The sequence below is a fragment of the Argiope bruennichi genome, chromosome 8, assembly GCF_947563725.1.
Source record: "Argiope bruennichi chromosome 8, qqArgBrue1.1, whole genome shotgun sequence".
In the NCBI taxonomy this organism is placed as follows: domain Eukaryota; kingdom Metazoa; phylum Arthropoda; class Arachnida; order Araneae; family Araneidae; genus Argiope; species Argiope bruennichi.
Genome location: NC_079158.1, coordinates 101,644,666 through 101,671,691, shown reverse-complemented (window position 1 = coordinate 101,671,691; position 27,026 = coordinate 101,644,666). Strand labels below are relative to the sequence as shown.

Sequence of the window (27,026 nt, the reverse complement as noted above, 5' to 3'; positions counted from 1 at the left end):
TTTTACATTATTTTAATTAAAACAAAAAAAAAAGATCTTTATTGATGCCAAATGTATTTCGCAATTCTTTCCCTCTATTTTTAGCAGATATATTTTACTACAATTTTATTCGTTGCATAATTTATTAAATGCACACTCATGCACTCATCAGCATTGCGAGGATAATAAATATGTTTTCTATGTGCGCATCTTACTGCTAAATAATTCTGTGCAAATACTAAATAAATAAAGATGGATGCATAAAATCTAAACCAGCATTATACTACGATAGTTCGAAACAGACGTCCTTTATCCAAATATCCTTTAAATAGTTTAAGCTTGAAGATTGCCCTCTTCACCAACAAGATGGATACAAATAATTTTTTCTGTCGCAGACTTAGAAAATTAAATATTATAAAAGAAACTCTTTTAATTTTTTTGTAACGAGAAAAGAAAATGAAAAAATAAGCACACATTTCAAATTTCATATATATTTTTTTTAAAACAGTGTATATTTTACATTATGAAACTTTCTGATGCCTTCTTTGACTTAAATCCTCCCCCTCCAAAAAAAAAAAAAAAAAAAAAAAAACGGCCAATTTTGGTATAAGAAGAAAGAGGAGCAAAGCCTTCAGAGGAAATTACCAAAAATTTGAATTCTTTCAATCCATATAAAGCACAAAAGCGATGGGTTTTTTTTTTCTTTCTTTTTAATAAAACCTAAATATCCATAGCACAAACATCTGAACCAACAACACGATATCTTTTTTTCTCTCTGTGTTTTCTTAACCCGGGCCTTTTCACTGCATTCTCTTTCTTTCTTCCAATTCAAAACTCAAATTTTATTCAATGCGATCGTCTGATAGCGCTCCAAAACAAAGACTACAAACACAAATTTCGAATTGTTCCCGCAGTAGCTATCACGTTCTCTTCCGGGAAGGGGGAAAGGAGGGAATAAGAGATCTCGTTCGAATGCATTCTTCTCACCACCCTCCGTGATCCCCGCAGGGGGTGCAGAAGAATTGTTTTCCAATGCTTTTCCCTTAAAATGTCAGCTGCGCTTTAATTAGGGGTCATTTGGACCCCTTGTTCTTCCTGGGACTGCCGATGACAGGAAGACACAAACAAACAAATGACAATTCAAACGCAAACCCCGTTTCTTTCCGGCGGTTCCGAGTAAGTTCGAGCTCCTCCGAAGTAGGAGTTCGTAATTAAGAAGAGACTTCGAGTAAGGAACGGGGGTAGGGGTGGTGGGAGATAAACAAAGATTGTCTATCGTATCGATTGCAAAGGAAACAGAGATAGTTGTGTGTTCTGGAGTCAGCATCTGATTTTGGTGCGCCGGTTTCTTGCTTTTAGTTGTGTCTTGGAATTCAAATTTTATCCGCATTATTTAAATAAAGAATCAATGTTGGATTTTGGAAAGTTTGTTTTTGAGATAGCAGATTTGACGATCCAAGCGAAAATAGATGCGAAATGGAAATAATAGTTTCAAGAATTTTGTGTATGTAAGAATTATAAAAAACTAGAATCAGTTCTTTACAAATTCTTTAATTTTTTATTGCTTTAGAATGACTTCAAATTTTTCAATCATGTTTAGATTTTAAATTTTTATTCCATACTCACTAATATTTATATTATATAAAGATGAGCGCTTACTTGCGAAGGTTTTTTAATACAAATCTCACGTGGTGTAGAAGAAAAGAGAAAAATTATTGTCAACTTCTAAAATCCAGAAAGTTAACTAAAGTATAAAAAAATAAAATGCAACAAGATTTTGGTATTTTTCAAATATTAATTCTTAAAATATTACTTCACAAAAAAAGTTTTTAAGCTGTCTTTTAAAAAAGTTATATTATGCCGATTTCTTTTTCATACAAATTTTTTCTTTAATTTGAGTAGTCTTTTTAAAGATTTTTATTGACATATAATTTAAAATAATGTTTTTATTGTTAATGGAAATTTAAAATAATGTATTAACTAATTTTATCCAACTAATTTTTCAGCTAGAGTTAAATATTGTTTTTTTAAACACCAAAATAGAATTTCTATTTCCGCTTTTAATTTGTAAATAAACTTTTTAATTTGTGTTTGCGGTAATTAGTAACAGATAAATTTCATTAAAATTCATATTTTCCAGTCTTATCAAATTACAAAGTGAGATTTTAAATAAACACATTTCATATGAGTAATTAAAAAACAAAATAAGCCTGTATTTTTGGCGAACAAATTGGTCGCTCAACCCGCTTAGTATACCATAATTAGAAGTTTAAGACTACAATGTTTTTCATTGGCTAGATAGATGGTATAAATTAATTAGTGTAGTATAAATTAATAATTTGTGAATGAAATAACTGTAGGGAGCTATAGGGAAGGTGGGATATAACCTGTAGGGCAGCGATTCTAAACCTATGGGGCGCGCCCCCCTAGGGGGGCGCGAGAATATCCAAGAGAAAATATTAAAAGAGAAAATATTATGACTGAAAGGAAAGCACACATACACATAGAAAACAAAATACATTTCGTCATATTTAATAACTTATTGAAGTAAAACAACTTACTTAATCAAAACATACTAAATTAAAAACAAATTTAATAATTATTAGTGACTTCCTTGGGCCTGTCTTGCAGAGCAAAGTTTTTCGAAGGAAGGCTTAATATTAGAAATAGCCAGTCTCAGTTCTCGAATATGTAGACCAAGTACCTCAATTTCATCACAAATAAACTATCGCGAAAATTCTCCGCCTCCTGTCTGTTTTCTTCTTCTAGGAAATGGCGATTTCTTCTCTTAATTCATAAACACGTTGCAAAAATTTCTCACGTGATGACCATCTTGCATCGCAATAAAATAGTAACGCCGAATCTACTGAACCCATGTCTTCACAAAGTGCGGAAAAGATTCTCGATTTCAGGAGTCTCATTTTTATATAATTTACTACGGTTACAACTGTAGTTAACACAATATTCAAACCAGGACTCATTTCTTTCGAAGCCAAAGTTTCTCTGTGGATCATGCAATGTGTGCACTGAGGCGATTTCTGTTTTAAAAGTGCTTGTATATCTTGGAATCTTTCGGACATTGAACGAGCACCATCGGTGCATATTCCGAAGCAATTTTTCCATTCCATGTTTGCCTCATTCATAAAATAATTTAAAATAGCAAATAATACGAGTGCTGATGTTTTGAGTTCTATTGGTTTGCAGAAAAGTAGTTCTACTACTGACATATTACCACAAATTCGAACATGGCAATTAAATGAGCATCTTTATTACTATCTGTTGCTTCGTCAAGTTGTATTGAAAACAATTTGTCACGCAAATTGTTATGATTGTTACTGCTTGTTATATGATTTTAATTTTAATTCGAAGAATTCTCTGGGTTTGTTGACGTACTCAATATGAAGCGTTTCCGAATGTTGTTTAAGTTTATTAGGTTTCATGCTGTCTGCGGCCAACAATTTTGAGCAAATGATACACAGGGGCCTTTTTTCTTCATTTACTTCAGTACTGGTAAACCCAAAATTTAAGTATTCTTGAGAATATTTCCTTGATTTTATTTCGGAATCAAGCTCGTCTGTGTACTTGTTGATGATTGGCTATCGTCTAATGCTTGCTTACTTCAGCTTAAAAATTTATTCATGAGTCTGCATAAATCTGCTGCCATGAATATTTTATATGGTGAATTGCAATTAACACGAAAACATATATAACATACAAATTCACAATTGATTCGATAGCGATAAAAGGATCGACTCGAATGAGACTGGCTGAAATTGAAACTTGCGTATCGAATATTTTCCTTCTTCTTATGAGAAAACATTTACTCCGCGCATGCTCGAGACGGCCTCGGTCGTGTGGATTCCCTTGCACAAACATTCCTATTTTTTTCACTTTCGTTTTGTGATGCTTCTGTTTTATTTCTTTTATTATTCTAAAAAATGTATTCCCCGTTTCTAAATTTAGCTCATCCCGTCTAGGTTAACTTTCATTGATGAATTTTTCTACTTTCATATTCTTTTAACGTTATCTCCCTATTTGGCTTTCAGTTCAAATATAATATTCAAATTTTCTTCGCTTTCATTCACTTCATCTGTTCACTGTCCGCTTGTCCAAAATGCAAGATGTGGTTTCTCGCCAACGTTGGCTCGCTTTTACTCTTGTTTTGGCAGCTAATTAAAAATAATTTAAAAACAGAATCCAAAATACTCAATATACATTATTGTTGTATGCATTTTATTGTAGGAGGGGGGGGGGCGCGATGAAAGTTATGATTGAAAACTGGGCCACGAATACTGAAAGGGTGAGAAACGCTGCTGTAGGGAGCTATTACACTTTTAAAAAATATGCTTATACCAACAAATCAATGAAATGAAGCATAAATGTAAGGCAATAATTATCAATAACTATAAGAAAAGATAGTTAAAGGTATGTAATGGCAAATATTTGTTAACTTTGTTATTCAGAAGTTAGCAACCAGGTCAAAGATGATAAGATGTTTTTATCGTTAGCATGTGCTTCCCACTTATAAAGTAAAACATGATGAAGGGAAAATAATATCAATACCAGTGCGAAATTATATACTCGTATACTCGAATTTATTCCATCGAATTCTTTCTTTGCGTTCAAATATTTTACTCCTTCATTAATTTCTATTTTAAGCCATCTATCTATGATGGAGCAAAAATGGCCTTATGGTCGACGTTTAGGTTCAATTTATTCTCTATTCGCCATAGTTTCTATGACAGTACACTATTATCTGTTTTTATTTACTATTTTGAACTACAATACAGAACTACAGTATTTGAACCACAATATAGATCTGCAATATTTAAACTACAATATAGAACAATATTTGAACCACAATATAAAACTGCAATGAAAAGTTTGAATAGAAGTACTGATGAATTTACAACAGAAACTATTTGAAAATTTTCTTGGGATATCAACATGCTTCTAAATGATTCCACTTGGGACCAAGACTCATCATTCATAAAGTCCTGTTCTATCAGAAAAGTATTGAGACTAGTGTTTACTTTGTTTACCATTCGAATTTTTATTAAATATTTCATATTCAGCTAAAATAATTTATCAACAATTCGTTTTATATTTAAATATCAATAAATTCATATCCGAAAACTAAATACAACACTAAATAAATAATTAAAAAAACTAAATAAAAACGGATGTCTGAAAATATAAATATTTTTTGTCTTCACTTTTATCTATTGGGATGCAGTAAAATAAGGGGGAAAAAAAGTTTTTTTTTTTTTTTGAAATATTAATATATTTTAAGCCCTGTGCCAATATGCACGATATTTTCTGCTACAAATTTATAGGTTAAATTAAAGAAACGGTTTATTTTGACTTTAAAAGTTTTTAAAAGTAGTTAAGCACATGCAATTAAAATCTAAGTGCACATCTTTTTTTAAATAGAAAATGAACCCGTCTAGACGGTCTCTTATCCTGCGAACAATATTTCAGATCTGCTTATCTTATCACAGATTAACTAATGGAGGTTGTAGCAGAAAAGATGATGCATACTGGCTGAGTGCTTAAGAAATAAAAGTAATAATTTGTTACTTGCAGCAACTTTAGATGTAAATAAAGAACAGCACTAAAGGTTCTGTTTCCTTGTAATGGGATTTTCTCTATCTACAGTGTTCAAAACTACTCAAATCAAGACTAATCACTAAAATCGCTGAAATAAAATAGTGATCCACTAACAGAAAAAATAAGTAAATAAAAAACAGCTGAAAGAAAGTATTAGCAATAACTTTCAATTAGGTCTAAGAAGGGAGAATTTAACAAATCATTGTAAATATCATTTATTGATATTCAGGTTTAGCATTACAAAAAAAAAAAAAAAAAAAAAACATCGTATCTTGACACTAAAATAGAAATTGGGATGCATTTGTGCATCCTATAATAAAAGGAATGAGAATATTTCAAAACTCCACCTAACGTTGCAAACGGTAGGTAGACGATTATGTATATTGTTATGAAAGCTAAAGTAAAAATCTCGAAAGATATAAATTATGAACCTAACAAAAATTCTGCTTTCATAAGAGAATCTTGCATTATTCATATGTAAATCATATCTTTTGAATCGTAAATTTGAAATCGACCCAGTTTTACTATTTTATTCCGCAATAATAACTAGCTTAATTGTTAATTTTTTTTCTCAAAATTTTTCCATTGAAACTTTTTAAGGACTTGTGAGATCTGAAAAAACAATGGGAGTTGAAATTATTATAATAAATGATCTTACTCAGTTGAAATTAAGAAAAAAAAAAAAAGATTAATTCATGAATTACGTTTTGAGTCGGAAACTGAAAGAAATTTTATTCAAATCAGATATCTATCAAATATTTTCAAATTTGATTTCAAAAATTTCTCGTGTTTACTTTATTTATATATTGTTGTAATTTCTTTCTTCCTTTTTTTTTTTTTTTTTTTTTTTTTGCAATTTCTAGCTTGAATAATCGTAGTACGATAGTTAATTTCTATAATTCAAGGCTATATTCGTCTTTGTTATATCTATATCTGTCCTAATAGCATAAATGCTATTATGTGTCTTATGTTATTATATTATTTTTATGTTACATTTTTACAAACATCATTAAATCATAAAGCAATTTTTTGCCACATTAAATTAAAAAAAAATTTCTAGTAATATTAATTTAATTTTCAAACCATTTTTTTTAAAGTTTAATGCTATTTTCACATTTTTTTCCCCTTCTTAATTATAGCAATATGTGCACACACGCGCGCGCGCGCACACACACACACACACACAAATATTTGCAATGTTTCTATCAACACTTCATGCGTGGATATTGATACAGTAATTAATTAATAAATAAAAAGTATTGCTGTAAATTATAATGACATTTAAAAAAAATTTTGGAAATAAAGACAGAAATTTATTGAAATGTACAGACGCTTCGATTTTTTTAAAGTTGTGTAATAATGATTTGTGTTTACTAATATACTAATATACGTGTGTACTAATATACTAATATATATGTGTGTACTAATATACGCAAAAAAAAGAAAAAATGTTAACATTTTGAATAATTTTTAATAAAAAATCTCTTTTATTATAACAACAAACAACATCTGTAACCATTCAAGAAGCGCCTATGTGAAGCTTTGCCTTTAATCATCTGTCCTTTACAGCATTTTGAACGATTTTTGAATCATATTGTCATATTAACGGAAATAATATTTATAGATCCCCCCCCCGTCTTCCATACTGCTAGGAAGAATATATATATATATATATATATATATATATATATATATATATATATATATATATATATATATAATGAATATGCAAAATTTAAAAGTAGATGATACAATTTAATTAATACTTTTTTTCGAAATATCCATTTAATTATTTTAATTCACGTTTGATATTCCATATGATTAAAAAAATATATAAATATTATTACGACTCAGTTGTTTGAAAAAAATATTTCGATTGCAAATTCTTGTATCACTTAAGCATCTTTATTTATCCACAATAAATTTTCTATTTCATTTATATAACTTAATCCCAATTCATTCTATAATCAAATAGCCACCCACTAGCAAACGCTGATCGGCCCTTAATGAAAAGCAAAGAGATCGTGAGGAAATGCGTTCCCATATTAATTAAAGCATCAATACGGTTTCAAATGGAGTCCCGTAATAGGTTTAGCATTTCCGATTATCATTGCTATTATGGCCTTCATAAATGTAAATTGCGTAACAAGTCCATTTCTGGGTGATAATGCTGGATCCTTATCTTGCGTGTATTAGGCCTCGCGTCCATAAATAATTCTCCACCAAGGGTTACCAAGAGCTCTGGAATTCTGCGCCAGAACGTCGCCAACTCGTGACAGTTGAGCCAAGAAAAATGACTGTTTATACGTTGAGCTACGCGTTAAGCAGGATGAACATGTCAGCGCATTTCTAAACCCCTGTCACATATATGAGTTTAGCTTTCATTTTCCCATGACCGAGACCTGGAAATTAACACAAAAGTCGATGGGGTGCTTTTGTTAGAGTACGCCATACGATGTATTGATTGAAAAAGAACTGTTTTTCGCAAAAAGCATATAGAATTAAGTTCATTGTGCTATTTGTTTCATTAAATGGCAATTAAAACAACATGAAATGAGAAAATAAGTACATATATAGCTTTTTACTAGGATTGATTGTCATAGTCAATAAATAATTTAAATCATAGCTGTTATTTATATTAATATATCCCCTGCCACCAAAAAAAAACCCTTTTTATTTTATTTTTAATTTTAATAAGGATTGCTATATTTCAATTTTTACGAATTTATTTTCAAATATATGCTTCTTTTCTACAATTCTTTTAAAAGAAGAAATAATAGTTTAATCACTTAAACATTTTTAAAGTCCTAACTGTCTAATTTTATCATTTTGTTAATAGGCTGAATAAAAAGAAGCAATATTTATAACAAGAATAAAAAAAATATATTTAAATATTAAATTTTAACCCAAAGAAAATTTATATTGATATTACTTCCGCAATTTTGTTGATTATCTTACCATGTTTTCTGCTTCGATACAAATTGTTGGCATCAATTTCCATATAGACTGTATATGAAAAAAGAACCGCATATAAGTTACTGATGAAGATGTTATGTTTTTCAACAGAAAGTGGGTTGGAAAGGAAGAAAAATTATGTACCTTACGAAGTTATAAGTTCCAGCCCCTTTGCAGATAAACGAACTTTTGGCCATAACCACAGTTCCTCCCTGCAACGGAAAAAACAAATTAGAAAACATGAAATATGACAAAGTCTGCACAGAAATGAGTGATGATCTTTTGGGTGGGAAGCAGGCCTTTGAGCAGAGGGGTCATGATAATAAGTATGTATGAACAACGGCATATTTAGGGGCGGAGTCATAAGCGCCTGCAGTACGCCGGGCAGAGATAATATACAGTTGTACTTTAAATACATATGAATTGTCATTCGCATGAAAGACAAATTAACTTTCATATAAATAAAGATATCTTTTTCTCTTGAGTGGCAAGCGAATTTAAAAAAAAAATGGCATGGTGGATAATCTCACATGATTAATTGATTGGGGTCGTGAAATTGAAGAATAACTTTATATAGTATTAATTATTAAAGAGCTAATAAAGATAATATTCAAGGTAGGATGTTTTTAACTGCAACTTTATTGATAATCATTCGAGTAACCAATAAATAAAATTACCACTTTCATTATTTTTTATATTATTCACCGGGTTCTGAATGACAGTCAAAATCTTGAATTATTTTAATTTCGCTTGCAATACTGCAAAAAAATAACTTTCGCAGTTATATCCGTACTAAAAATAATTAATATCAAATGTGCTAAAAAATAAAGTTTTAAATACATAAAAATATTAGTAGCCAAATCACAAAAAAATTAATAGCAAAATATGGTTTTACGTCATATTTTGTTTCATTACATCATTATTCAGTATGGTTATTATTCATATACGAATATTCAATCATGGTTAAGTAATTATCATATTTCAAATATGATTTTACATCATTACTTGATGTTAAAGTTTAAAATCATTTTAATCTCACTTATTGATTGTGAAAGAAATAACCTTTGTGGTTTATCGTGCAAATGCATTGTAAAATATTATTACAATGAATCATGAATTAGCTTTTTTAAAAGCTTTAGAATGTTTAAATGATACCACTAAAATTAAATAATTTATATTGGCTGATTCGGCTCGTAGTTTGATGAAATTGGAAAAAGTGTCAATATTCGCTGGAACTATACTGAAACAACCAGCAGGTGTGGTTCCCCCAAAACTTTCTCGCATACTCTGTAATAAACTTGTCATGCCAGAGAATGCCAAGCATGACAATGGCGTAGAATTGTTACGAAATATTAACTTTTGTCGGGAATTTAGTATTTTTACTGAATCTATCATGTCATCCTTGGTGAGCTATTTTGCGATTAATCCCTGGCATGCGTAAATAGTACCCAGAAATCAAATTTATGTTACAGACACGTTTTCCCCAACCGATTGAAACAATAATTTGAAACAAAACTGAACTTGTAGTCACAAAATCCCATACCAAATTTGATATATTTGTCATTGAATAATTGAGTCGTTTTTGAATCATCGCTTTTATATGTTTTTGAAAGTACAGATCGACAGATGGTCAACTCTTTGTTGGGGACTTGGCTCTAAATTAGAGAGCTGTCTACACCATAGATGTTAAATATGTGTGCTAAATTTTACCTATCCAGTTCTTTGTCTTATAATTATCGTGTTAACTTATATTCGGAGCGGACAGCTGGACTTAATCTGAACAGATTTTACTCAAATTTTGATAGAAATCAGCAAATTTGGTGTAAAATCCGTATACCATATTTCAACCATCTAACTCAAAGCATTTTTCAGTTGTCTTTGTCATAGACAGACTGATATTTTCCAAAAATATGTTTTTTGAACTGAGAGAGGTCTAAAAAGTTAAGATTCGTCAAAATCTCGAGTTTGAATTTTTTCACGATTACTATGTCCTCTCTATATGAATAAGACAAAGGAATCGAATGAAAAAAAAATAAAGCAAAAGGGGGGAAAATATTTAAAAAAAAACTCTCACAGCTTTACGAAAACAATATTATCAGGTTTTATTTATATATAGCCAAGGTATTTAAATCGCGACCTGAGAGCTTGATTTCCCTTATTTCCAGAATTCTAGACGATTCACCATGATATTTTTTGCTTTGATTATTTTACTACGTTCCATTCCCATAAAACTACAGTCATTACATTTTCTTATAAAAGTGATTTTTATTTTATTTCCACTGTACAGTACGAAATTAATTTTTTCCCCTGTCAGCTTAGTTATCAAAATGTTTCTTTTCCAGGTTTTCTTACAACCAGGAGACAATATTCGCAGGTAACAAAGGAAGAAAGTATTCTACCTCTATATGTGCCAGAGTCCTTCAAATAAGAGCTCTAGACTTACTCCTTGTCAGAATGCGATGCCGAGAGTCAACCTGACGTCACACAGCATATGAATAACGACCCTCCAGGGGTTTCCAGGTCTTACGTGGAGGACAGCCCCCGTGTAATGACCCTCCCCTTGCACGCACGCACACATCCGCACAAGGAAAAAGAATCGGAGAATAGAATATAGAGGAGAAGAGAGGAGAAAAAAAGTGGAAAAAAGAGAGTGAGTAAAAATACGAAAGAGAGAAAGGAGAAAAAAATCAGTCGGAGCTTTGTAGTTGTGACATGACTTCCAGAAGAGTTGGATTAATGACACAGGGATCGAGTTAGAGGAGTGGCACAAGACTTTTTTTTATTATTTTATTCAAGTGCAAAGTCTTTGCTTTCTTTTCTCTTTGGCAATTGTCTTCAGATATCGCAGAAATATCTTGAGTTTCTGTGATGAGGAGGCTATTTTTTTTTAACCCTCCGTACTTCTTCCAATCAGCATGGGGTATTCATGAATTATGGACCAAACAATTTTTTTTTCCTTCTTTCTGGACACGTAGAAGAAACTGAAGCTTGTTTTGTGGAACAACACGAAAACCCGATTCTTGGTCGTGTATATATCAGAGGAAGACGGATTACAAAAAGGGAAATAATCAATAGCAGTTATAATTTATGATAGGAAATGGATACTGAAGAAGATATCTCTATAGATTGAATTTACTTATTTTAGTTATAATTTCCCATGCTAATATGGAGAAGGAAAAAAAATCGCTCAGCGACGAATTTTGTATTTAAAAAACAAAATTTAAACGTCTCTAAATAATAAATATTAGCCACTGTAATATTCGACCTACGATTATCTAGTCCATTCCGTATTTTAGCAAACACATGTACATCTTAATCATAGAGCTTTTATATTCATCCTTAAGAGATTTTAACCTCAATCTTAATTTATTACTACTCTATAGAATCCGGATAAAAAGCAATTTAGCAATTTTTCCGGAAAAAAAGCAAAAGCAAAGTCAGCGTTTGGCGTATATATGTATAAATCTTCCCGTCCTCTCTCCATACAATCTGGCTACCTATAGCTGACCATGGTAGAAACATAGAGTTTCTAAGTTCATAGTAGCGTTTTGAAAAGATAAAATTCTAGCAAAGGAAAACAATATTAGCAATGAGCCATTTTAAGACTATTTGACTCATATTCTTAATAGTTTTTTAAAAATGCGTGTATATACTAATTGAGATCTTAACAGAAACAGAAAAGATATACCCTTTGAATAAAAAAAAATAAAAAAAATCAAATATTGATCAAAATTCTTCAATGAACGAAGAAAAATTTTAGATGGAAAGAAAAATTTAGATTTTAGATAAACACATATCAAAAAGTGCTACGTCACAATATTAACAGAAACTCAGCTAAAAAACTGCACAACAAAAACAGAAGTAAATATGTCCGAAGAAAAAAACTTCAGCTTTGTTCTAAGCAAATAAGGGATAAATATAATTAAACAGTAAGAAACGGTTGATATTTCAATGACAAAAAAAAGGGACAATTTTGTAAAATATGTTTTAAAAATTTAAAAAATTAATTAAAAAAAGATAAAGAAATGGTAAAAAGTGAAACTTATATCACTAAAAAAACTATTTTTTTAAAGGTTAGGACGGTGCAAAAATAATTTTTATGCACTAATTTGCTCAGAAATTTTGGCGAATAAGCGTAAAATCTTTTGATTCCTGTTCCCCTTAAGAGGACTACAGAAACTTTTTAGGAGCACAATAGATCATTCTAGGGGCTAAAGAAAATGTACGCGAAATTTCGATCGAATCCGTCAAGAGATGTGGAATTGTATAAGGTTTAAACAAACAAAAAAATAAAAATGAATTTTTAATTTTATATATGCTAATTTATTTTATAAGAAATTAATGACAAATTTATTGATATATAGCCCTGACCGATTTATTTTTATTTATTAACATCTACTTATTACAATATTCAAGTATAAAAATTTATGTCTCTTTTCAAAGATTTTAAACCTCAGCAATTGCTATTTTGTTTATTTCATTGTTTTTCTAATTAAGAATACCTTTTCTTTCATTGTGACTGAATGTTTTTACTAAAAGGTTTCAGACTGACATTATGTCATCAGTTATTTTAACATACACACGCACGCACGCACACACACACACACACGCACGGACAGCCTCATCTAAAATTTACTTTCCCCTATTTTACATATCAGTTCTCTCTTTATTCAATACAGGATATTCATGAATTATGTATCAAATAATTTTTCATCCCTAAAATTTTAAAGGGAATGTTTAAACACAATTTTCGACCGTGAATGTGGCTGATAGAGGCAGTTACTACTCCGTTAATAGAGACTAAATTTTAAATCACGACACCTTATCTTTCTTCTAGGTTAAAATTGTTTGTTTGAAATCTTAAAAACAAATACTACAACATACTTATATTTGAACAGATCCTTTTATTATTTATCAACTTCTTATATATCTCTTTTAAAATATTATTTATTTTTGAATTGAAAATTCGCGAATTTACTGATTTTTCGCTATTTCCTTTGCCTTTTCCAAAAGAATTTTAAAATTGTTTTATAAAAAATATCATTCAATTGCCTGGAACTTTCCGAGAATTATATTGTATAATTTTTCATGAAAATACATGGAATGTGCTAATACATGACTATCGAAATGCCTTACGGCGCTTTATATTTTTATTCTTTTTTCTAAATTACTTCTTGAGTTATAAAATATCGCACTCGGCAGCTATATTTTAAAACACTTTGCAACAGAAAAATTAGCTAAAATACTAATTTTGATATGAATCTCTAAACAATTTGGCGATTTTATTTAAAAATATGAATATCGGTATTCACTATTCGGTTTACGAAGCTTTGTTCTGTTGTTCAATTTCATTAGTCCACCAAATATTTAATCGCTAGATTTTCTTCCATTGCTGAAATCAAATTGAGTATTTAAGATGGTGAATTCAATACCCCGAAAGTTAGAAAATATAGATAAATGGATAGTAACTTTATAAAAAGCGCTATAATGTCATGAAATTGCTTTCCATAAAAATGTTCAGGTATTTCATGAAAGAGCTTGTATAAGGCAATTTGGTGCTTAAAAAATAGCTTTTAAATCGAATCATGGAAATTAAATTATGCATGAGCGATTTAATTGAAATTTAATGAAACTGATATCTCTTGCGAACAAGATGGTCGCCAAAGGCGACTGATATTAGATAAAGGCGCATAATGAGTAATGAATTACGAGTTTCCCAGGCGTTTTATTTATTCCTCCTCCAAACTTTTTTCAACCCCTTCATTAAATTCCGATTTTGTAAATGTAAGACAAGCTTTTAAAATGTATTGTTTTCCTGATGCCCTACAGACTTTCTCGCACGGGGCAACTATATCTCCTTAAACATTTCTAGTTATGCAACTGAATTATTAACAAGAAACGCACTTTAAAAACAAACAAAATCCACTTCAAACATACAGCTTTGGGCATGCTATTTCCTATTCAATCAAATAATCTAAATATCCATTTTGCAGATTCGTAAAAGATATAGGAGACCTAACCTTCGGCGGTGAATTCGTAAATGATTTTTCTTCTCGCTTAAATTGCATAATCCAATTTCCATCGTCTGGAGTGGAACGAAGAATGTGGAAGTGAGAAGAGCACGTGTTTCCATGGGCGGCCACGTGGTATTTATGCGGCGACTTTAGACGAAATTTATGGCCCTAATAAATACTCGAAGCACGTGATCTCTACGGAAAGGGAAAGAAGGAGTGTGTATTATTCCCTGCAGTTTACCTTTTAACGTTGCGGTCAGGAAAGATTCATGGACTTTCCGTCTATATTGCCCCACTGCACTGAGAAGATGCGGTTTGAATGCCTTTACTACCTGCGCGTCAAGACCCCAGGTGGACCTTTCCAAAGTGTTGACGGTTGTCACTTCGGCTGGATAAAGGAATATTTTGAAACACCTTCGATATCTGAGAACTGAAAGGCAGGAATCTTTAAGAAAACAATTCTTGTGGCGCGATTTGAGGACTGAAATTTACTATGAAAAACAAATTCAATCGAAAGTTTTTCTTGATTATATTTATTTATTTATTCGCATTTAATAATATGTTGATTTTTCAAATTAGTTATCGATTATATTTATTTATTCATTCGAAATTAAATAAAAAGTTGATTTTTGAAGCTGATCATCATTATTTAATTCGAAAAGGTGTTATTAATTCTAATTCACTATTGTTAATGTATTCTTAAGTAAAAACAAAAATATGACATTTAAAAAATAATTTCGGAAGGGTATTTATTTTTGTTTGCTTATTTATTTCGTTTATTTCTTTGAAAGCAAGGAAGTTCCACGATTAATGCCTGTGCAGTACTCAGAAGTATGAAATTTACTGAAATCATAAGTATTATTTTTTAAAAACTCCAATTTTTTTATGAGTTAAGTTTATTTTATATTATAACAATCAAAAAGGGAGTTGCATTTTGGAGAATAATTTCTACCGAATAATAGCAAAGAGAAAATGGGCAGTTTTTTCAAGAATGAAATATTTCTTCGATCTTGATCTATATCTTCCATCTCATTCAATCAATTGTTTCTATCTCATCAATTGATTGACATTTTTTTTCCCGCTTATGTAGCAATCTTGTTGAAGTTCGTTCTGCAAGTTCCATGATCGAAAGAACTCGTGGTCGTGAAGTACTCAGACCCCGTAGGAGTAACAGGGCCCGATTAGAACAAAAAAATGCATTAACAAATTACCATGTTTTAAGGATTTAAAAAGTAGGAACTAAGAAATTAAAGCAGTGTTCTCTTTTCGTGTCACAATATGAAATGCCGTATATTTCCTAGTATAGTTAAGACTGCCGTTTTAGCAGCTTTTTCCTTCTACTAGGAAACAAAATTTAATGCAAAATTAGAATTTTAACGACAAGAACACATAAAGAATTTCATTTTTAAGGATTTAAAAAGTTGGAACTAAGAAATTAAAGCAGTGTTCTCTTTTCGTGTCACAATATGAAATGCCGTATATTTCCTAGTATAGTTAAGACTGCCGTTTTAGCAGCTTTTTCCTTCTACTAGGAAACAAAATTTAATGCAAAATTAGAATTTTAACGACAAGAACACATAAAGAATTTCATTTATAAAAGATGAAACATTTTTCAATTATAATTTTCACGTAGTCAGGAGTGAACAGAGTAACAGGCAATCACCTTTACATGGATTTGGTTCAAAATATGATACAGATAAGCAATTATAATAATAAAAACTATATGCTAAATTCAACCCTTCTAATTCTTTTCGTTTTTGAGATACCAAACCAAAAATAAATGATGGACAGACAGATTTTCTGTAAATGGATTTCATTTAAAGTTGATCGATATTTGCAGTTTTGATGCCACGACCAAAATCAAATTTCATATATTACGTTTGAGCTATCGTATTACATCGACTTAATTCCAAAAATATATTTCTTTTCTGGCTGAGGAAAATCTAAAATGTAAAGATTCATGGAACTCTCGTGATTGAGTGTATTGAACATTTGAAATATATATATATATATATATATATATATATATATATATTGTTTATTTCGCACGTTACAAAGTAAAAGAAAAAGAAAAGTTCTTAAATTTTGCACCTTCTAAAAATTTACCAGGGTATTTGCTCTACCTAATCAAACTGTAGAGATATCACTGAACCGAGCCAACAATTTTCTAGTGTGGGCCTCTTAAACATAGGGCTGATAGGAAGCAATCGGTCAAATTGTCTAAATGCCGGCTCTGTACAGACAGGTATGAAATTTGAGACATCCATACTTTGTTTTGAAGAAGGCTGGACTATTTTATGAGTTTGGTTTAATTTATATTATAACGCAGTTTTTAAAAAACGCAGTTAAGAGGTTGATTTCGATCAAATAATAATAATAAAAGCGGAAATGTAAAAAAAGAAAAGAAAAAAAGGATTGCTTGCTCCTATCTACTTAACATCAGATAGTTAACACTCGTTCCCTTTTTATAGATAGCAATCTTTCTACGTCCTGTAGAAATGCAATCTGCAGGTTCCATGACTGGATGGAATCGTGCCCGTGCAGTACCCGGAGGTACGAAATCCGCTGCGTGCATAATTCTGGCTGAGGCAAAAGTCATCGTGTTCACCAATACGTCAAGGTGTCATTCGGCGTTGGCACCCTTATATTTAGGTGGGTCTACGGGCGAATCAAATCGGAGGTAATTGCAGCATATCGAGGATTTGCAACAGACATGCTTTATGGGGCGTGACCTACGGGTTATCTATACTACATTTCACTTGGTTCATTCGCTGCCGCTTCTTCGGCCAGCGAGTTAACCTGTCGCTCAAAAACACCGTAAATTGTTAATTTCGTCTGAAGAAAGTTGCAATTTCTATTTGTAAAAGGCAACGCCCCCTGTAATTCGAAGATTGAAATTCTTTGGGCGTTCATCTACAACGTTGGAGGTGCAATTGTGGGGTCTGCTTTGTTTTGTGTTTTGTAGAAATTAGTGACGCACCTTTGATCAAGATTTATTGATTTAAAGGTAACAAAAGGAAAGTAGATCGATGAGTATAAAAAAAGTTACTGAAAGTTTTTCTTTAATGCCTTTGTTAGACAAAAGAACACGGATACCGCCAATTTTCTTCTTCTTTTTTTTTACAAGCATTACCCGTCATATTCAAATGATGCGACCTGATTATACATTAAGAAGTTTTTTTTCCCTTCAATATTTGCCAAAAGATCAAAGCTAAAATTCATTTATCTTCTTTTATGAGTCCAAATCTCAGAATATGACGAATCCCATTCCAACAATATACAATTTGCAAAGCAAATAAATATTTTAAAAATCAAGAAAATTTATTGTAATAGTTTTTTTTATAGATGCTACAATTAATATTATTATTATTTTCTTAAGATAGAGAAGACGTTAAAAGAATCCAATTGATAATTTTGTGTATTTTCCTGACATTGCATCTTTATAATGAAAATGGTGTTATGTTTTAACATAGAGTAAATAAAGATTACATACATTATTCATCTTAGAAATCGTATTTATAATTTTAAAAATTTATTTTCTATGCGCTTATTAATTCAGTCTTCAATGTTACGTAATTATTTTAAGGATTTGTGTAGATGGCCAAAATATTATGCAATGATCAGTATAATAAAGCAGAATACCTAGAAGAAAATTGATCTAGTTAAAATAATAAGTAAGCTATCATAGTTATTTAAGTTGTTTTTCAAGGTCATTGATGGGTTGAGATCAAAAATATTTGTAAGCATGTTTTTCTATTTTGACATCAAATGTCACCAAGAAGTGTCGTTCCGGATTTCAAAGCGGTCAATCATGATATATTAATGACCAACACTAATTGTATAATAATCAACAAATGCTCGGGCAACTGTATCTAGCAGAGATATTATTTCTCCTATTTTGTAGAGAATGCAGTTAATTCGCTGCTCTAAATTCTGCACGAATTTTCGAATGCTGCTTCGCTGCTTCGAATTCTACACGAATGTCTTAAGGATTTACTAGGATCAACTCTGTTTATGCAAGACACTTCATTGGATTGATCAGGGCCAAAACTTCATTGGATTGATCAGGGTATTTCCTTCTTGAACAGTCTGAATGTTTGTATTGCGTAAAATTTCATATCATATTCAATCGTTGAAGGAAAAAAATCAAGGATATGTTAGGAGAGAAAAGAGAGGTGATGTTAATATTTTATTGGTTCAATCCTCATTTCATTATTTCCATTAACAGGAAATTTGGTTTGGGGTAAAGTCAGCGCTGGACTAAGAACTCTAGATTTCCTTAGACAATGCAGTTTCCTGGTCCTCTTTGCTGTTCCTTAAATTTCAAAACACAATTTTTTATTGTTTCTAATCTAATATTCATTTAACAATTTTTAATTGACAAGTACTGTGAAAAAATAAATAAAACTCTTAAGTAATTTTCTTAAGAGTTTTAATACCTCAGTGTGAAAAAGTTGTCATTTAAAAACAATCCAAGATAAAAGGAAAAAAAAAAAATTGTAAAACAATTTGAACAAAATCTAAATAGTTTGACACAAAATTGTTCAAAGATATTGAATTGCGATTGAAAATTTAAAAACATGAAAAAAAATCAAAAGAAAATTATCTGAAATATATGCAAATATTTAATTTTAAATGAATAAGTTCGAGTGCACAATCCTTGCAAAGCAAATGAGTGCAAAAAATTAAATTTCCCTGAAAATGCCATAAAAAAATAAATAAATAAACTGAAGATCTGAAAGCCTCAAAATGTGGAGGAGCTAAAAATGCCGTCGACTATTTTGCCTATCTAATAATCCGACTCAAAGTAAATTTAAAAAAATGAAATCTACTATTGCAAATTTCAAGTTATCATGTGAGAACATTATTATTTTTAAGTTATCATTTGTCTTAATTAATTTAAGTCATTAATCAGTTTAAACCGGTTTGAAACAATCACGAGATTTCTCTATCAGTCTCTGTCCCCCCCCCCTCTCTATATATATAATAATAATTTTTCTAGCTGGCAAACAAGATTTTGGAGCTCGACCGATTTTGAGATGAAAAAAACCCATCGTTTTTCTAAATATCGACGCATGCGTAATCTGATAGCCTCATGATTGTTTCAACCAGTTTAAACTGGTTAATGACTTAAATTAATTAAAGCAATTCGTAAGAATTCAGAGAATGTATAATTTGGAAATCAAGTTGTAACTTTAGTTGGCAATAAATCGCCAAATATGACAACCTTCTGCACTATTTTCTAATAACCTTATTTTAATTAGTTGAAATTATCCCTGAACCAACAATCTTTATCTATTAAACAAACAATGTTTAAACTTGTTTGGTTTATTTTTATATAACGTTGCGCGAGTTAGGCAATAACATTGTGATTTCCAAGGGAAATACTACAACAGCAGACGATAGATAATTCAAAAGCTATACAGTGAAAGCCGACTCCAAAATAAAGCTACATTAACAGACGATAGATAATGGAAAAACTATACTAAGAAAACCGACTCCAAAATAAAACTACATTAGCAGACGATAGATATTTCAAAAGCTATATTGTGAAAGCCGATTGCAAAATAAAAAACGGATAAATCGCCAATTTGTTGCCTATGCATTTTGAGGCTTCAACAATTTGTTGCCTTCAAATCGCTTTAAAAATCTCAATCCAAAACAACATCATGTTATCACATGATAATAGATGTTGTTTTTAACTGTATTAGAGGCAGTAAAGTTTTTCTATTAGAATAGAAATTTGTCAGAATAATATTTCTCTTATTCTGTCTGCCTCTTATATTCAAATGTGAATCAATAATTTTAATTATACTTATGGGCAAAGAAAGAAGAAAAAGGACGGAGAAGCAAAGTATGAAGAGTTATTCAGTAAAAAGAATCAAACGAAACGAAGTTCAAAAATTTTAGCCTCATGAAAAATATTTCCAAATTAGAATACGAACATTAAATTTTACTTCTTATAAATTTATAAAAATGAACTACAGAACTTCGGAATGGACTTTTAAATTCCTCTTGCAAATAATTTTAATTCTTGACCGCTGACTAATTATTTATTGACAACTGACAATGTTCAACAAAGCATCCATTCTACAGTTTGACTAATTGCACTTTTACAAGCAGGGTGGCATTTTATAAGGGTTAATTAAACATTTTTAATTGGCTGGGCTGTAAACACATGTTCATATGAACTGATCGTTCAACAACGGCTGATTATGCAGGTATAACTCTCATAATAAAATCAGCATTGGCTTCAGGCTACAGAATGTTTTCCTCGCTTTGATAAACTGGTTTTCGCAAGTCTAAAAGTGAAATATATTTAATTCGCAGAACGAATGAACTTTGGAATCTAAATTTTCCTTTCCCCTTTCCCATCTGTGTCGGTTCTCTGGGAGTTCGAGGCTAAGTGTGCGACGAAATGATTTCGAAATGAATTAATACCAATGCCCCCCGATGAGCAATTTAAGCATCGCGTGGCCCATGGCCGATAAAAGCCAACTCGTAATTACATTCACTCGCGAGTCGACCTCGGGGTTATCGGCAATTAAATAACGGAATTTATTGATTTATGTATCACGATATAGATTCGCCCACCCCCAACCCCCCTCGCATGTCGTCGCATACTTGCAAGTAAGTAAATCTTCAGGGCGTGATTGAAGAGCGTGTAATGTCCATCGTCTGGAAATTGAAACAAATTAGACGAGGCAAAGGAACGAAGTCTTTTTAACCCTCGAGAATCGAAAGTGTTTGGTTTGGGCCGGAGGAAAAATCGTTGTTTTAAGAAGGGAATTTATATGTTGTGAAAGTAATAAATTTTTGAATTTGTTTTTTAAGCACAAAATTTTAAAACGTGTTTTTTAATTAATAGCAAAGATAGTGTCGCTGCGATGAGGAATGGAACCCTTGTCATATTATTTATTTTTATTCCCAATGTCAACTCATTCGTAGACTTATGAGATTAGTAGAAAAATCTATATAAAAGAGATTCAATTATTCAATTAACGATTGTCCGGATCAAAAATAAATAAATACTGGAAATAAAATCTTTTATCGTTGAAATGGGTAAAGACAGCGAAATAACTTGATTAATATATGCTTGATTAATATATATTTGATTAATATATACTTGATTAATATATGCTTTTTAATTTTCTTAAATACTAGTGGTGCAACGAGTATGAATGTTCTTCCTTGGTATATTTTTCTTACAGCGGTCGTCTCATTTATAGATTTCTGATTTTAAAAACTTGAGATACAATAGAACAAAATTATCTTGCTGTTTTTGTTCTGACCGGATAATTGTATGAAATATAATTTTTCGGCTCACTTTGAGAGGGAGGAACGAGATATCGATAAAGTCTCCCATATTTTGGATGAGTAAAGAACGACAGATTGATTGATATGTTTAAGCAATTATATTTGAAACAGAAGTTTGTAAAACAGACAGTATTTTTTCTGTAGTCATTAAATCAATATGTTATAAATTAATGTCCCTTTTTTAGCATATACTTTTTGTAAACAATCTTTTAACGTCATTTTAACGTTATTATAATCGAATATTTGATTATCCGAAAGTCCGGGATGAAAAATTGGCAAACAAAATCTGCCGTATTAAAGACGAGTAAAGATAATGAACGGCAGTGATTTTAACTAATATATTCACGCAATGATATTTTAAATAGATGAGTTTGTAATATAAACAACATTCTCTTTTTAGTCATTAAATCAATATAATTTTGCTTGTTTTAACTTATACTTTTAGTAAGAAATAGTCTTTTAGCATTAATTACCCAATAGCTCGAATATTTGATTATACCAATTTAGAATTCGCCCAATTAATCTGAGAAATAATCACTCCTCCATATAATTAGAATTCTTTTGCAAAGCAAATCTTCGAGGCACCACTATCATCAAGTGTAGAGTCTCATCAAGTCTCATAACTATATCACCCAGTAGTGAACAAATGTCACTCTTCTGTCTGAAACTTAACGTGTGCTATTAACATGTGCTATAATTTTGAAAGGACATAACATAACATTTTGAAGATCCACAATAACAGTTTTCGTTCCATAGTGTTATTGCATAATTCCAAAATTGAAATCTAGCTAGTTGACTAGCCATAACTTTCTAAATATGCCATCATAAGATTTACTTAGAGGACTTCATACACTTTCATAATAAGGTCTAAATGACATGGTTCTCTTCGTCAGTGAAATTTTATTTGTGACTGTCCAATCAATCGGTACACCCGTATATCTCTGATTAGACGGAGTTATTGTTTTATAGTTAACAAATTTCTCTGAGAAAAAGAAGGACCAATTGCAATATCAATATCAATGACATAGGCCATTGATATGGTAATTGATACCATATTTTCCTTAATCAAAAACTGGCTTAATTATACATCTCAAAATGACACATAAGCTTAAATTATACGAGTTTTTCCACTAAATTGCAAATTACTTAAGGAATGCATCGTACTTCAATAACTTCTGGAAAAAAAAACTTTAATCCACAAAAGCAAAATGATGATCCTGTGATTACGACTGGATGTTTCACTAAATATCATTTTTACCTTTTATCAGGTAATGCAATTTATAACAAAGAACAAACTGAAATCTTCTTCGAACGCTTTTGACATTTTCTTCTCCTTTGGAAAAAAAATTCGAGGCTTTAACTCCCTCGGAACACGCAAGTGCTTCTTTTTCCTCACTACCCTATAACTTAATTTGTGGCTCTCAATAATGTCTACCCAAGCGGGCTCAAGAGCTTCCAGTTAAAAGAGATTTAAAGGAGGGTATGGGTTCCATTTCTGCTACGTGGTTTAAAGAGAAGTTGCTCAAAAATGAGTTCCATTCCATCTTAAGTCCTCCTAAAGCGTTACATCGTCCATTCTCTTCCGGTACATTCGTCGTGTTCCAATCCCATTTGTCAACCCTCTTTGTCCACTTTGAGTTCTTTTTTCAATCCCCCTCCCTCTAAATCCATGTTATTGTTTCGGAAACAAAGTGAATCAAGTCAATCATCATGACATTCTTATGGAACCTATGCATTCATGTATATATTTTGATAACTTAAAGGATGAAATATTTTGAAGATTGGTACAGATTGGTGTAGTTGATTGATTGGTCATTTTTCAATAGGCATCTGTTAGTGACAGAGTTGCTCTCATAAGTGATGCGTCCATCAGTTTTCATGACTTAAGCCACCATGTTTCGAATTGGTTGAGAAATATATTTCTTATTTTTGAACTCCATCACAACCCTCCCCCATGCAACATTTGATGCTTAAGTGGAAGGACAAACCGATACCGAACCATCAAAGTCTTATAGAGTAGTTTACAACTCTCTATTTCTGGTGTTGGAAAGAATATAAGAAATAGAAGGAGAAGATGGAGAGAGGATGCAACAGAATAGAAACATATTTCTCAGCAAATCGTATGAGGATATATCTTTATAGGCTTAAATTTATTGATTCGAAAAAAACCTACCAGATATTTTAATCCATAACAGATAATGAGATTTTACATTTATTAGCTTTTAAACTCTTATTCTAGAAATCAACACTTTCCATGAAATTACAAGTTCAGTTGGCATAAAAAATGTTAACTATATTCAAATTAATTCATTCATAAATATAAACAAGAAAATATCTGTTGAATCTGCAGAAATATAATAATTAACAATGTCCAAAATAAATTGCCCACAATTTTGTGATATTACACTATACATTTTATAAGGAAAAAATACAAAGCGTTAGAAAATCAAATATATTTAATTAAATTATATTTAAAATTTTCAGTTGAGATTTTAAGATGATCTAATTAATTAATTTTTAAAATTTTACAATCTTTCAGGTGTATCCATTGTTGATTAAATATAGTTAAAAATATAAATAATGTAATTATAACGCTATATAGCAGTTGATATATTAACATTATACCAATGTTAATTTAAAAAAATGGAAAGAAAGAAATGGAATTTTAAAGTACTAAGCGTCCGCTTATTTAAAAACATCGAGAAGTATTTGGACTTGAATAAAAAAATTTAAAGAAATTTAACCCCTAATCAGAAATACCATTTAGGTCTATTATTTCTATCTTAATTATAATAAAATATGATAGTATTAATTTTAACATTATTTTTAATTTTAATATTGTATAAATTTCAAAATAATTTTCAAAATTTGCTTGTAATTATATATCAGTAGATAAAAAAATTCAATATAGTTCGTAACGCGTGTGAATTTAAATTTGGTAACTAAAACAATGAAAAGTAATGTTTTAAATCATGTCTATGACATTAAAAAATATGATTATATTATCAAATTATATGGATGTAAAATTCACATAAATAAAATGTCTACTTTTATTTGAATATGAAATGATGTAAAAATAATTTTTGAATAATGACATTTTTATTATAGTATGATTTTGAGTAATGTTAAACCCTTGAATAATTTTTGACTAAAACTCTTTTTCAAATATTGTGAAATTGTTTCTTACTGAGCAAAGAGCTTTGCATAAAATTGTCTGCCTTTTAGAGAGTTTGAACAAATTTTTCATAATGCAATTTGCAGAAGAAATTATGAAAAAATTTGACATTTTCTATAAATAATGTATACATTCCACAACAATTAGCCAGAAAGAAAATTTCATAAATACTGATTTAATAACTATCTTCAAATTGTCTATTCTTTTTATTTATCAAAAAATAATGCTAGTTTCGTTTAATAGTTTTCTTATTTTTAGATTTTTTGGCAAAATTTTCTGACAAAAATGAGATCGCAAAATTGCTTCCAGGAAGAATGGAGGTAATGAGATGGAAAAGCTTATTAAAAATCTTGAAAGCTAATTCACTGCGAAATTTTCCTGAATTTTCATAATTTACAGCAGAAGTTTTTTAGCATAATTTTCAGCAATAGTTTTCATTGTTGCAATAAAATTCAAGCCGACTTCATTGTTTCACTAAATATTTAATAGTGTGATTTTTCTTTCATTCTTGGAAGTTTGGGAAAAACTATTTTGCTAATTATCTGCTCAGTTTGCATGAGAAATCAGAAAATGAAATCGTACTCCGCAAAAAATCATTATACAGTTTTAAGCTGATTATTCAAACAACTCAGATTTTAATAGTATTATGACGCCATGGGATTCGATTCCATTACGGAGGCTTATTTACACTTTAACCATAAGAGGTATATAGCTATTAAAATAATGGCACTTTAGTACTTGTCACAATTTGATCATAAAAATATTTTGTTAAGGTAATCATGAACATGTTATGTATAAGATATTTGATTAAAATCAATACAACCATTATTCCTGATGAAAGTTAGAAGTCAGGATTCCAAAAGGCGGCTTGTCTTCTATAAAAGCAAGAACATGTTTTTTGGATCAAATGTTGCACATGACGTGTTCGACCGCATAGCTTATACATGGTAGATTGGTTGTTGCACATTTCCAGCCCACACCTCTGGACTTACATTGAAATGCACGTAGCTTTTTCAGAACTTTTTTCTCCCCCTTTTTCTCCAGCCATGATATATGGTGTTTCGATGGAGTACAGTGAGGGATTGAGGGGACTTCAAACTCCCCTCCGAAAAGATTAAAAAGTTATTTGAGTTCCGAACCTTGTCGGAAATTGTTTTCTCAGTTGGCGCTAAATCAAAAACCCTTACGGCATCGAACATGCACAGACGAGAAAGAAATTCATGTAATAGAAAAGAATCAAATGAAAAAAATGAGGGGAGGAATAGGAAAATTTTTAGGGAGGGAAACTTCGAAGGGGTTGTGACAAGAAAAAAATCGTTTGAAAGGGCTGGGGGTCGGATTGTAAAGGTATTTCCCTGGAGAAAAAGAGAATGGGAAATAAAAAAAAAAAATGGGAAAGGGTTTGGTTTCTGTGGAAAAGTCACGAAACCAATTTGTATCCATTATTGAGAGGTATGATATTTTTGCTGCGCGCACTTTTATCTGTAATAGAATGCTAAGTTTCTCTGATATCTTTTTCATCAAAAAGATTTTAGAAAAGATAAAAATATGAATCATTTCTAGGATCATACTTGAACTGAAAATGTTGGAAAATCGCTCATATTTGCTTAAATTTTCAAGAACGTAATAAAAAGAAAGAAAGAAAAAAGAGCCAAGAAAATATTTAAAAAATTAATACTTCTAAATTCATTAATTTGAAAATCTAAAATCTAAAAACTATATTCTAATTTCTCTTGATTAAAGTGAACGTAAAACCAGTGGCAATGGTCTCCCCCAAATTTCCTGTTACACTCTCTAACAGAGTTGTTATCCCAGAAAATGCCTTGAATGGAATTGGCATGCAATACATATGAAATATTAGCCATTGGCGTGGATTTAGCATTTTTACTGAATATTTGGTGTGATCCTTTATTATCTTACTGGAGATAAATTCATCGCATGCATTAATAGTGTCGAAAAATTGAATTTGTATTTTA

General features: G+C 30.6%; 1 protein-coding gene across 5 annotated transcripts in view; it reads right to left on the bottom strand.

Annotated features, from left to right (window-relative positions):
* LOC129980850 (homeotic protein antennapedia-like) overlaps positions 1-27,026 on the bottom strand; it is a 788,317-nt gene that overhangs the window by 213,284 nt on the left and 548,007 nt on the right. For all 5 annotated transcript variants that reach the window (XR_008785259.1, XR_008785261.1, XR_008785260.1 and 2 more), the window contains one exon: positions 8,689-8,756. The gene's annotated coding sequence lies outside the window, so the exon portion shown is untranslated. The remainder of the gene's footprint in view (positions 1-8,688; positions 8,757-27,026) is intronic.